This window comes from Taudactylus pleione, unplaced genomic scaffold, assembly GCF_031769625.1.
Source record: "Taudactylus pleione unplaced genomic scaffold, aTauple2 ptg000333l, whole genome shotgun sequence".
Classification (NCBI taxonomy): domain Eukaryota; kingdom Metazoa; phylum Chordata; class Amphibia; order Anura; family Myobatrachidae; genus Taudactylus; species Taudactylus pleione.
This window is the reverse complement of record NW_028284734.1, coordinates 2,001,805-2,013,709: the sequence shown is the minus strand read 5'-3', so window position 1 is coordinate 2,013,709 and position 11,905 is coordinate 2,001,805. Positions and strand designations below refer to the sequence as shown.

General features: G+C 43.9%; 1 protein-coding gene across 1 annotated transcript in view; it reads left to right on the top strand.

Annotated features, from left to right (window-relative positions):
• Positions 1 to 10,282: 10,282 nt before the first annotated feature.
• SV2C (synaptic vesicle glycoprotein 2C) overlaps positions 10,283 to 11,905 on the top strand; it is a 352,825-nt gene continuing 351,202 nt past the window's right edge. The window contains exon 1 of the mRNA XM_088443732.1: positions 10,283 to 10,394. The gene's annotated coding sequence lies outside the window, so the exon portion shown is untranslated. The remainder of the gene's footprint in view (positions 10,395 to 11,905) is intronic.

Genomic DNA, 11,905 nt, shown 5'->3' with positions numbered 1-11,905 from the left:
AACTTAAATACTATGGGCAGTAAAGGAGTATGAACACTGGGTGTTGAATAATTTATGGAGTATGATTTCTGAGGTATAAACAATGAAAATAGTTATGCACAACATGGGTAAAAAAACTCATAGTGGTATGAACACTTGCGTACTATTAATAAAATACATATGAACAAGGAAGTGGGTTTAAACACTTGGGTAACAAATAAGTAAGTAAATAGGACCCCTGCTCAGGGGCTGGCTGGCAACTTTTAGCCAGGGGGGCAAATGCATGCAGGCGGCCCTGGCAGAGGAGTAGCGTGTAGCCATGGTGCCCGAAGAACGTGCGTGCTACGGCGCCCCCCCCCCTCAAATGTATCAGGGAGGAGGCGGGTCCATATGCGATTAATGTAAGGTAAAAATAAAGATTAGGGGCGCTCCCTGTCATAGTGCCCATATGCAGTGCCCCCGTGTGCCACAGGAGAGAACACCCTTATGCAGGCCTCCAGTAGTGCCCCCAGTAGTGATCCCCCCCTATGCAGTGCCCCTTGTGCCCCCAGTAGTAAGCCCCTTATATAGTGCCCCCAGTAGTGGTCCCCCCTGTGCAGTGCCCCTTGTGCCCCCAGTAGTAAGCCCCTTATATAGTGCCCCCAATAGTGGTACCCCCTATGCAGTGCCCCTTATATAGTGCCCCCAGTAGCGGTCCACCCCCCATGCAGTGCCCCCAATAGTAGTAACCCTTATGCAATGCCCCTTAAATAGTGGCCCCAGTTGTAGTCTCCACTCTATGCAGTACCCCCAGTATTGCCCTTTATATAGAGCCCCCAGCAGTGGTCCCTCGATGCAGTGCCCCAGTGGTAGTCCCCTCCCCCTATGTAGTGCCCCTAGTAGTAGTCCCTTCCCCCCTATGCAGTGCCCCTAGTAGTAGTCCCCTCCCCTTGTAGTGCCCCTAGTAGTAGTCCCCCCTTGTAGTGCCCCCAGTAGTAGTAGTACCCCCTTGTAGTGCCCCCAGTAGTAGTCCCCCCTTGTAGTGCCCCCAGTAGTAGCCCCCCTTGTAGTGCCCCCAGTAGTAGTAGTCCCCCCCTTTGTAGTGCCCCCAGTAGTAGTAGTCCCCCTCCTTTGTAGTGCCCCCAGTAGTAGTAGTCCCCCCCTTTGTAATGCCCCCAGTAGTAGCCCCCCTTGTAGTGCCCCCAGTAGTAATAGTCCCCCCTTGTAGTTCTCCCAGTAGTAGTAGTCCCCCCCTTGTAGTGCCCCCAGTAGTAGTAGTCCCCCCTTGTAGTGCCCCCAGTAGTAGTAGTCCCCCCCTTGTAGTGCCCCCAGTAGTAGCCCCCTTGTAGTGCCCCCAGTAGTAGTAGTCCCCCCCTTTGTAGTGCCCCCAGTAGTAGTAGTCCCCCTCCTTTGTAGTGCCCCCAGTAGTAGTAGTCCCCCCCTTTGTAGTGCCCCCAGTAGTAGCCCCCCCTTGTAGTGCCCCCAGTAGTAATAGTCCCCCCTTGTAGTTCCCCCAGTAGTAGTAGTCCCCCCCTTGTAGTGCCCCCAGTAGTAATCCACCCCCCTGGTAGTGCCCCCAGTAGTAATCCCCCCCTGGTAGTGCCCCCAGTAGTCCCCCCCAGTAGAGAGAGACTTAATAAAAAAAAAAATCACTTACCTGAAACTCCCGCTCCTGGTCCCGCTGCTAACAGCTCCTCCGGCCGCTTTGCATGGGAGAGACGTCATTACTCATGACGTCTCTCCCATTACCCACTGCAGGAGCCGGAAGATGGCTCCCTGCAGTGGGAGCAGCAGCAGCCGATTAGAGTCTGACAGACTCTCAGCGGCTGCTGATTACAGCAAACACACAGCTGCCGGCTCCGGCGGCTGTGTGTTTGTGCTGTGTAGCGCTGACCGAACTCCGTCCGGTCAGTGCTACACACGCGGTGCAGTCTGTGTCACAGTGACACAGACTGCACCGCGGTCCGCGGCCCGTATGATGCTACGGCCCAGGGGGCACGTGGCACCCTGCCCCCCGGCCCAGCCCGCCACTGCCCCTGCTCATGAGAGCTTACAGTCTAGGGAGTTAAAACTGGAATGTGAACTGGTAGGGGATAAGCGAGGACAGAGCGCATAAGCTAAGATTGTGAAGATGGCTGGTAGGCTTTATTGAACAGGTGCATTTTCAGAGTAGATTTCAGTCTATGCAGTCAAATAGACAGTTTCATAGAGCAAGGGATTGAGGGCCTGATTCAGCATGGAACGCACAGATGCAGACGCACGCAATTGGCCGACTGTTGCGTACTACGGTAATTAATGAAGAGAAAGAGAGAGTAAAAGGAAAGGAAAGTATATAAGCAAATAGAAGTAAAGAGTTGGGGCAGTTGTTAGAGAAGAGTTGGGACCTAGAGATTTTATTTTTACAGAATGGGATAAGCCCATGCTTAAAAGAAGAATGGGACAGTGCCAGTGGAAAGATATTAAAAATGTGAGCAATGTGGAAGCAAACATTGAGAGAGAGAGTAATTGGGAGCAGTATGGTGTCAAGGAGGCAGGTGGAGGTGGAGTAGGAGGAAACAGACTTCACTGCCAGCAATGGATCAGAAGGAGTAAAGGATAGGGTGGACAGCAAAAAAAGTTGGGAGAAAATGTCTTGATGGATAGTTGCAAAGTAAGTAGAAACATGAAGGTCCATGAAGGAAGAGGAGAAGGGATCAGGGGAGATCAGAGAAAGAAATGAAATGTAAATAAGTATGGCCACCGGGGTAGCAGTACAGTATGAACAATGAAATGGATATGAACATGAGTACAAACAATACTTGAGTATGAGTAATGACGTGGGTATGTACAGTACACTTGGGTATGAACAATTAAATGGTTATGAACACTGGGATGATAATAATTATATGAGTATGAACAGTGCAGTATGAATATTGGGGTATGAACACTTGGGTGTGAACAACAGAATTGGCAAGAACACTGAAATATGAACACTGCAGAAAGAACCATGAAGTGGGTTTGAACACTTTGGTAGGAACAATGAAATGTGAATGAACACTTGGATAGGATTCATGAAAAGAGTATAAACACTAGAGTAAGAACAATATAAATGGTATGAACATAAGTATAAACAATGAAAGGGGTATGAACAAGGATAACAATGAAGTATATGGAAATAATATCTATTTTTTTTAATATATCCATGAGTATGAATATCATAAAAGTAGACTGTCTCAATTAAAACTGTTCTCATTTGTGAAAGTTTATGAGCAACTATGTGAGACACAATACCAGCACGCCCACTGCTGCATCCTCATATCATTTACTCATATTCTCATACTGTACATACAGTATGTCGCTGTTCTGTGTAAACATCAGTACCATGGACGCACATCGCACAGGTACGCAGCGTTTACAACAAGTCTGACCAGCTGCAGAAACTGCAAGTCTCCTCGAATGCAGAGAGCTTATGCATGCCCATTAGATGGCGTCCAAACGCACAGGCACGCCTGCATTTTTTTAACCACCCCCCATCACCACCTCCAAACGCTGACGGCCTGTCACTCACTTTGAGATGGATTCCTGTGTGCGGCCATAATCTCAATGCGATCGCACAAGCAATGCAGCATATATACACCTGCACTGTGGTAAACAATCGCTCGTCATGCGTGCATACTCGCATTTGCATATGCTACTGAATCAGGCCCATACTGTGCATTAGGACAGTGATCAACAGAGTGTGACCATTTCGGTGGGGGGGGGGGTTGGGGTAACGGGGGAGTGGTGACTAAAACAGATGTTTTGTGACCGTTCCAAGGGCGTGTCTTAGCCAGCGCCTGTGAATTTGTATGCAGTGGTTAAGGCTCCGTTGTCTTATTTGCGAAAGACATTCTGAGAAACCATAGGGTTTCTCAGAAGTACAATGGTGCGACCAATGCATGACCGGTGGTGCGTCTACAGGTATGTTCACAACCGCTGCATACAGAATCGCAGCAGCGATCGGCATTGAGTCCACCCTTAAATCAGGCCATTAGATCCAAAGCAAGAACCTTGGTTTAGATTGTCATTAAATAAGCCCATTAAAAGTAAATAGCCAATAGGATTTATATCCAGCCCAGCCATTTAGAGGAAAAGTACAGCCCAATATTCTAGGACAACAGTAAAACTATGATGGAACATATGTAAATAGTATTGTTCTTCTGTAACCCACAGCAGCCAATCAGAATTCTCCTTTCATTTGTCTGACGTCCTAGACTGCTATTATCTATCATAACATTACTCTTTGCAGTATGTTAAAAAGTAATCCCCAATATGTATTAGCATTCATTAAATCCTCCTCTCCTAAATAATATACTTTTTAAAAAACTATTATCATATTGCAGACTACTTAATTATAGTTAAAAGAAAATTGTTTTTATGATTAAAACAATATAAAAAGTACATTACATTATGTTAATCGCGCAATATGTTAAAACATAGCATACTCAGTACATGACGCTAGGTGGTCTATTCAGCAAGCACAATTTTACCTAAATCATGCACAAACTGACGTTTTCGCATTATTTAAGTATCCTAGCTGTGCAGGAATGGGTTAACGGATAACGCAACTACCTTCTCCGTTAATGCCCAACTGCTACAAAATTTTCTGGTATTCAGCAGGAAAACCTGACAAAAATTCTTAAAGGCTTACCCTTTATAACGTCATCTGAGAATGGTGTTATACAGGTTGAGTCTCCCATATCCAAATATTCCAAAAAACTGAATATTCCGAAATATGGAATATTTTTAGCATGACTGAGAAAGTGAAACCTTTGCTTTCTGATGGTTCAATGTACACAAACTTTGTTTAAAGCACAAATTATTAAAAAAATATAGTATAAAATAACCTTCAAGCTGTGTGTATAAGGTGTATATGAAATATAAATGAATTTCATGTATTTACAGTACACACACTTTTTTTGATGCACAAAATTATTAAAAAATTTTGTATAAAATTACCTTCAGGCTGTGTGTATAAGGTGTATATGAAACATAAATGCATTCTGTGTTTAGATTTGGGTCCCATTCCCAAGATATTTCATTATATTATGCAAATATTCCAAAATACGGAATATTCCGATATCCAAAATACCCCTGGTCCCAAGCATTTTGGATATGGTTGACTCAACCTGTACTGTATAGGGAAGATCCTTCTAAAGAAAACTGCAGGGACACATCGCTTTTGTCCAATTAGTCCGTGCTTGCTCCTTCCTCTCTTAAAGGCTTTGCAAAAATGTACATGTACTATATATATATATATTGTGACACAGTTAGGTTAGGGGGTCCCTCTCCTGGGTAGAGGACTCCTTCCTTACACACACACACAGCAGCAGGGAAGCAGCACACCAGTCTGGATGCAAGTACAAGCTGGTCGGCGCCAGTCTTTATTGTGCAAAACAGAAACAACAAAAGAAACCATAAACATAAATCCTAGCCCTGTCGGGGCACTAACTTCACAGGTAGTTCCCTCACTACCAGAACCTGGCAGGGCCTAATGCCCTCACCAGCAACAAAAGCACAGCACAACACTTACAGTTAGGTTTTTCCAGTGTCTCTGAGCAAACTCCCTGTCTGCTCTCCCAGGTGAGACAATCAGCCCTAAACAAACTAGGCTTATATTGGCCACTCTCAGGTGGAAAACTAACAATCCTGTTACCACACTGCGAGAACCAAAACCTGGAGTGGCCGTGGGTGGAGCCCTCCCTCTCCTCTCACCCACAACCCCCAGGTCCCAAACCGGCTTTTCAAAAAGCCGAAACTCAAGCCTGCTACACTGCAGACTTTCTCCTGGGGGTTTAAAACACAAAAGATAGGAATCTGGGACAAATGTACCTGCCACAGACCACTTTACCAGTGATCCTATCACAATATATATATATATATATATATATATATATATAAAGCACTAATCCACAGTACTCACCATTCCTAGATTTGGGGTGCAACATGGTATGTGACCACATTGTTTAAATAGAAATCACAGGAATGGTGAGTGCCGTGTATTAGTGCTTTTGTTTTATTATGATACATTTTTTTATAATTAATCATTTTTGTGATCACATTTTCTCATGCACCCTTTTTAATTAGTTATCTAACTTTTGTCAGCTGTTTTCCTAGGTGCTTTGCAACAAGTGTGCTTGGTAACTGTCTCACATTTAAAAGCAAAGTTGCTGTGAGCTTTAAACCTTGATAGCATACCCAGAGTTTAACACTAATGTGATGGCTATGTCCATGTTATAATTCTGAGCAATAGAGTAGGGACTTGCAGTAAAGTGGGGTCCCGTGACGGGGGCTGCAAGCTTAAATGCATTGATCAATTCATGAACCAAAACCCCACTGTTTATTATGTTTATTATTATTGTTACTTATTATGGTGAGTGAAGAGCCCCTGTGATTTATATATATATATATATATATATATATATAATTAATTGGTCTGTATGTTGTTTGTACGGTTATGTATTCGGACACCCCTACACCGATTGGGATGAAACCAATGCAAGGTGGTCCAGTTGGATCCTGGCGAGTTTTTAGGGGGGTTAGGGTCCCTTGGGAGCCTGTTCTGAACCTTCCACTTGATGGATTTGGTCAAAAACTTCCCCGAGTGGTAACATTGGATCCCGGTCAGACCTCCCATGCGCGGGCAGAACTTTGACCCAGGAAGTATAAAATTCATTGTCTGTTTTATTTTTTTGTCTGTCTGGTTATGCATACGGACACCCCTGCACCAGCTGGGATGAAACCAATGCGAGGTGGTCCAGTTGGATTATGGCCAGGTTTTAGGGGGATTAGGCACTTGGTCGGACCTCCCGTTGGTGTATGCTGAGCAGAACTTCGACCCCGGGAGCCTGATCTGAGCCTTCCACTGGATGGATTTGGATGAAAACTTCACAGAGTGGCAACATTGGATCCCAGAAGACATACTAAGGTGTTGAGGACCCGGTCGGACCTCCTGTTGGTGTACGCTGGGCAGAACTTTGACCAGGGGAGCCTGTTCTGGACCTTCCACTAGATGGATTTTGATGAAAACTTCACAGAGAGGTGGCAATTGGTCTGGGATGCCTAATGGAGTTGTTGGGGTCCTGGACGGACCTCACAGCGGAGTGCGCAGGGAAGAACTTTGACCCAGGCAGCCTGCTATGGGCCTTCCACTGGATGGATTTGGATGACATCACATAATAAAACATAATCACTTGAAGATTTAAACTTGGACAACGCCGGGCACTTCAGCTAGTATATATTATGAAGATCCATAAAGAAGGCGGCACTCAGAGACTTGCAATGGCAGGAAAAAATGTGGTATTTATATTCAACATTTCGGGGATCGAATCCCCTTCATCAGGACACACAACATTACAATACAACAATGCTCTCCTTATGTACCTAACATAGCACCACTACAACATGTGAAATGCATAAACATCTTTGTGGAAACTAATTAACTGCATCTTTTGCCCAGTTATTCTCATAATAAAAGTCTTAGAGACTTTTGGTTCATAATGACTTTACAATCCAGAGGCCACTTGTGGTTGAAAATCATGTAACATGTAAACCAGATTGCTACTAGTGCACCGGCAGCACTACGTGTAGTTGTCTGGAATACGGAAATTCTCTTGCGCATCCCCAGACTAGTAAACGTATTCCTATAAGGCAGGTACTTATGTGCTTAAGACATAAAAAATCGAATACAGCGCTATCAATAAAAAGTACTCATGCGGCTTGAAAGAATCAACAATATTGAAATTTAATAATTAAAAGTTGAAACATATATAGATAAAGCATATACATAAAGTATCATATACTGTAATTCCACTCGTAAAAAAATTACACTTAAGCACTCATGTTATCCACTACATACGCTGTCTGTGTTGTCTTTTCTATATAGGAAAGACCACAAGGCAGTTTAGAGAGTACATGGCCCACCACAGGTGATCGATTCATTTGGCATTGGGTGGCCAAGAACAATGAGTAGCATGTCACTTTAAAGAATTTAAACATAACCTGTCATTATCGATCAGGCACCAAAGCCGTTGAGAGGGGTGACAGAGTAAGGTCTTATTGAAGATGGAGGCGAGATGGATACATTGCCTAAATCAGAGGTTCCCTGATAAGTGGTCCTCAAGGGTCCCTAACAGTTCAGGTTTTAGAGATACCGTTGTTTGAGCACAGGTGGCTTAATTAGTACCTCAGTCAGTTTGATTTAACTACCTGTGCTCAACCATGGATTTCTCTAAAACCTGAACTGTTGGGGAGTCTTGAGGACCGTGTTTGGGAACCTCTGGCCTAAATACTATATTTCCTAAGGGATTGAATGAAAATTTTAGCCTTAACTGTGTCATCTAAATACAGGACCCCTGGATTCTTTATATGATTGCTTTTCCTATTTATATGCATTGAGATTATAATTTTTATGTGTAGTTGTTCTACTCTGATTTAGTAATTACATACCATGTATGTTTAATTGCAAATTAATTAGATTATACTTCTTATCTTGCCATGATGTAATTATGGACAATGATATCTTTGCATGCTGTGCTGCTTTTGTTTCTGCATCGCTGTAATATGACATTTTAGTCAATTTAACTGTTATGTGGTACTAATGTGGCATGATAATACAGTTTGCTCTGTGTGACCAATGTTCTTTGATCCACTATGTTCTCTTAGTAGACCGGTTTGTTCTGTTGTAATATTAGCACTAAGGTGATAGTTTTGTATTGATTGTTGCCAGGCAACCTCCCGGGAGACAGAAAGCGCCAGGGGGTGCATGTCGCCTGATTGTGATGTCATCAAGGATTGACCAAACCCAGGAGGAAGGCGACAGCACAGCATGGTGAAGGGGCCAAGAGGGGGGAGAGCGGGTACTAATTACTAATTACTCAGGCCCAGGCTGCTAGAGGGGCCCTCTTATCTCACAGCATCCCAGCACACAGGGCCGGGTCCAGGGGTCAAAGCACCCAGTGCTGGCTCTCTACAGTGCACCCCAACATCGCGCGTGGTGAAAATGAGAGCATGGCCTAATTACCATAGGCCACGCCCCCTACGTGATGTTATTCAGCATCAGGCTTGGGGGAGACTCACTAGCTGGGCTTCCCCCATCCCTCTACCGTCACTGAATGGATGCCGCGTGCATGCGCGCAGCATTCACAGCACAGCTGCGGTGTTGGGGGTCCCCAACCTTCCAATTGACCACCCGTGGGCCACTTCGGCCCATGGGTGGAACAGCGGGACAGTACTGTCCTGCTGAAATCGGGATGTTGGGGAGAGCCGGCCCTTCCAGCACACGCTGCTGTGTGCTGGGCTGCAGTGGAAGACGGCTTGCAGCTGCTGAGCAGCAGCCGCAGCAGTCTTCTATGCCTGTAGGGGGGGGGAGCGATCACACTGATCACGCCCACCCTGGCTTAGCACTGGGCTGAGGGGCTCACAGCGTGTAGAGAAGGGAGCAATATGAATTTAAGGCAGACAACTCCCGGGAAGGGCTATGTGTATAAATATAAATATATATATTATATATAGACATAGTATATATATATATATATATATATATACTATGCATATATATATGCTGCAGAGCTGGGGCTTAAGCAGTGCAGGTCTTATTTTCAACCGAAAAGACTGCCTGCAGGGGCTTTGCAGGGACAGCATGTTAATGTAACGGCTATCTCTGAGAAGATTATTGCTGAATAGTGGGGAAAACTGTAAAAAAAAAGTGTTGATATTGGCCAAAAATATTTGAGCCAATTTCGACATTTTTGCTGTATAGACCCCCTAGGCTATCAACTAAACTTATGCGTTTCATTGATTAAATTAGATTTCATTGGCTTTTTGCACACATACTAGAACTGCTATGGGTCATAGCTTTGATAAATCAGAAAAGTTTGAAGCTACTTAGTGCAAACAAAACTCTGAGTGACTTGCAAACGAGATTGTTCATAACGCCCACGTCAGTGGAATCCTCGAGCTCCCAGTTATATCTACAGTAGCTGTTTAATTTATTTTTAACCCATTCACTTATTTTCACACTAGTAACACGCTACATTGTTCTCCAGGCAAAATGGATAACCCCACATGCCTGCAATCACTCCACCCCCACAGCTGCTCCTGGCTGCTTCCTGCTATGAGTTGGGATTGCCCACTCCACTCCCAGCATTTCAATTATTGATTGCACACAAATCTTCCCCTCCCTTGTTCATTTCATCTGTAGGCTGCTACCTCTCATGTTATTCAGAGCAAAAAGCATGTCTGTGCGTGAGTGACTGGGAGACTTTGTTCCTGAAGTCTGTATTCAGCACTGCAGCAGAATAGAACTGCAGCGTAAGATCCACCCAACGTGCTAGTCCTCCCTATGTGGTGGCCCGTTCAGCACTAAGGCGCGGACAGCTCCAGTACAGCTGAGGTGCGGATAGGAGGAGGTAGAGGAGGTGAGTAGACAATCACAGGCTGATGAATACTTTTACCAGCTGGCCCATCACTGTCATTAGGATGCTTGTGCCTCCAGCTTTAATCAGCCATTGGATTTTCATTAACTTGATAACTTTTTGCAGATGTCTTATACTATTGTATACACTGTACCTATGAGTTAGAGATGATATTGTGTTTTGGTATGCATGGGGTGTAAATGTTATTTATTTATTCATTTATTAACAGTTGTTTAGATAGCGCACACATATTCCGCAGCGTAGGTGGAATTGTTTCCACATATGGCTTGCTATTAAAAAAATCCATCTTCTTTTTTATTCTTGGTAATTTTCTGACAATCATTTTTATAATGGGTGATTTTTAGGGTTTTTTATGCTATTTTGCAAAAATTCTGCCGATTTTACGCATATATTTTACACCAGTAACTTGCTGTGTAGCATAATTACGTTTGGTAGTTGCCAATGGTACTTGTCTCAGGAATCAGTGCAGTTTTGGGTTAATGATTGATACCATGACTATAAGAGACGCAATGTGTGCTGAAAGGGTTGATATTATTGTGTTTTACCAGTGCAGATGGAAACGCTACGGAGTAAAGTTATTGCAGCCCTGTTGGCTGGAAGTGCAGGAAGCATGCTGCAGAACTAGTGTGTCTTCACTCTTCACTGCCTCCACTGCCTGCAGTACTCTCTTCTCAAGGTCCCTCTGGTAAAAAAGGGGTTAAACGAGACCTGCTGGTTCTGCGGAGTCTGAGTCATTCCCGGGAGCTGTCATTTGTCAAACAACTGCACAGTGAGCCAAATGCAGAGTGTCAGGGCAAACAAAATCTCATTACCAGGATCAGTGTGCGTCAAAGGGTGCGCTGTGATTGATAGTAGTCGTTCTTCCCGCAAAGGGTAATAAAACGTAGACTGGCTGGATAAAATACTGATAACAATAAAAAATGATTATTTTTTTTTCAAGCTTTTTTTTTTAGGCAGGATAATCTGCAGCCAGCTGCAGTGCAGAGCACTTAGGTTATCCAAGCACATGGATATTACACCCAAAATGTTACTATATTACTAATTGCTATCATAATCACAAACTTCACAGTGAAACTGCTTTTCAGCAGCAGCAGCAGCAATAACTCTATTACTTGGAGCTGACAGAAAATGTTATAAACTTACATTTCTGGTATCTTAGATTGTGAATGAGTTCTGTATCAGAGGGAGGAGAGATTGTGTTAAAGAAAGGAAAATATTTTTGTTACAGTTCCATGTGTCACTTTGGTTTGTATAGTGGGAAATCCTGGGGTCTTCTTCTGTCTGCATGACCCCTACACTGAGACTGTTTCACATATATACAGTGTAATATTGAATTAAAAAAAGGTGAAATTTATGTGTCCTGGGGTCAATAATGGGTCATAATGTAGCTAAAAATTCACCCCTCCCCCCACACACACATATTCATGCTTTGGTTTATAATTTAATATTGTATATGAGGATTGAAGTGTGGATTTTTAGCAACATTCTGCCAT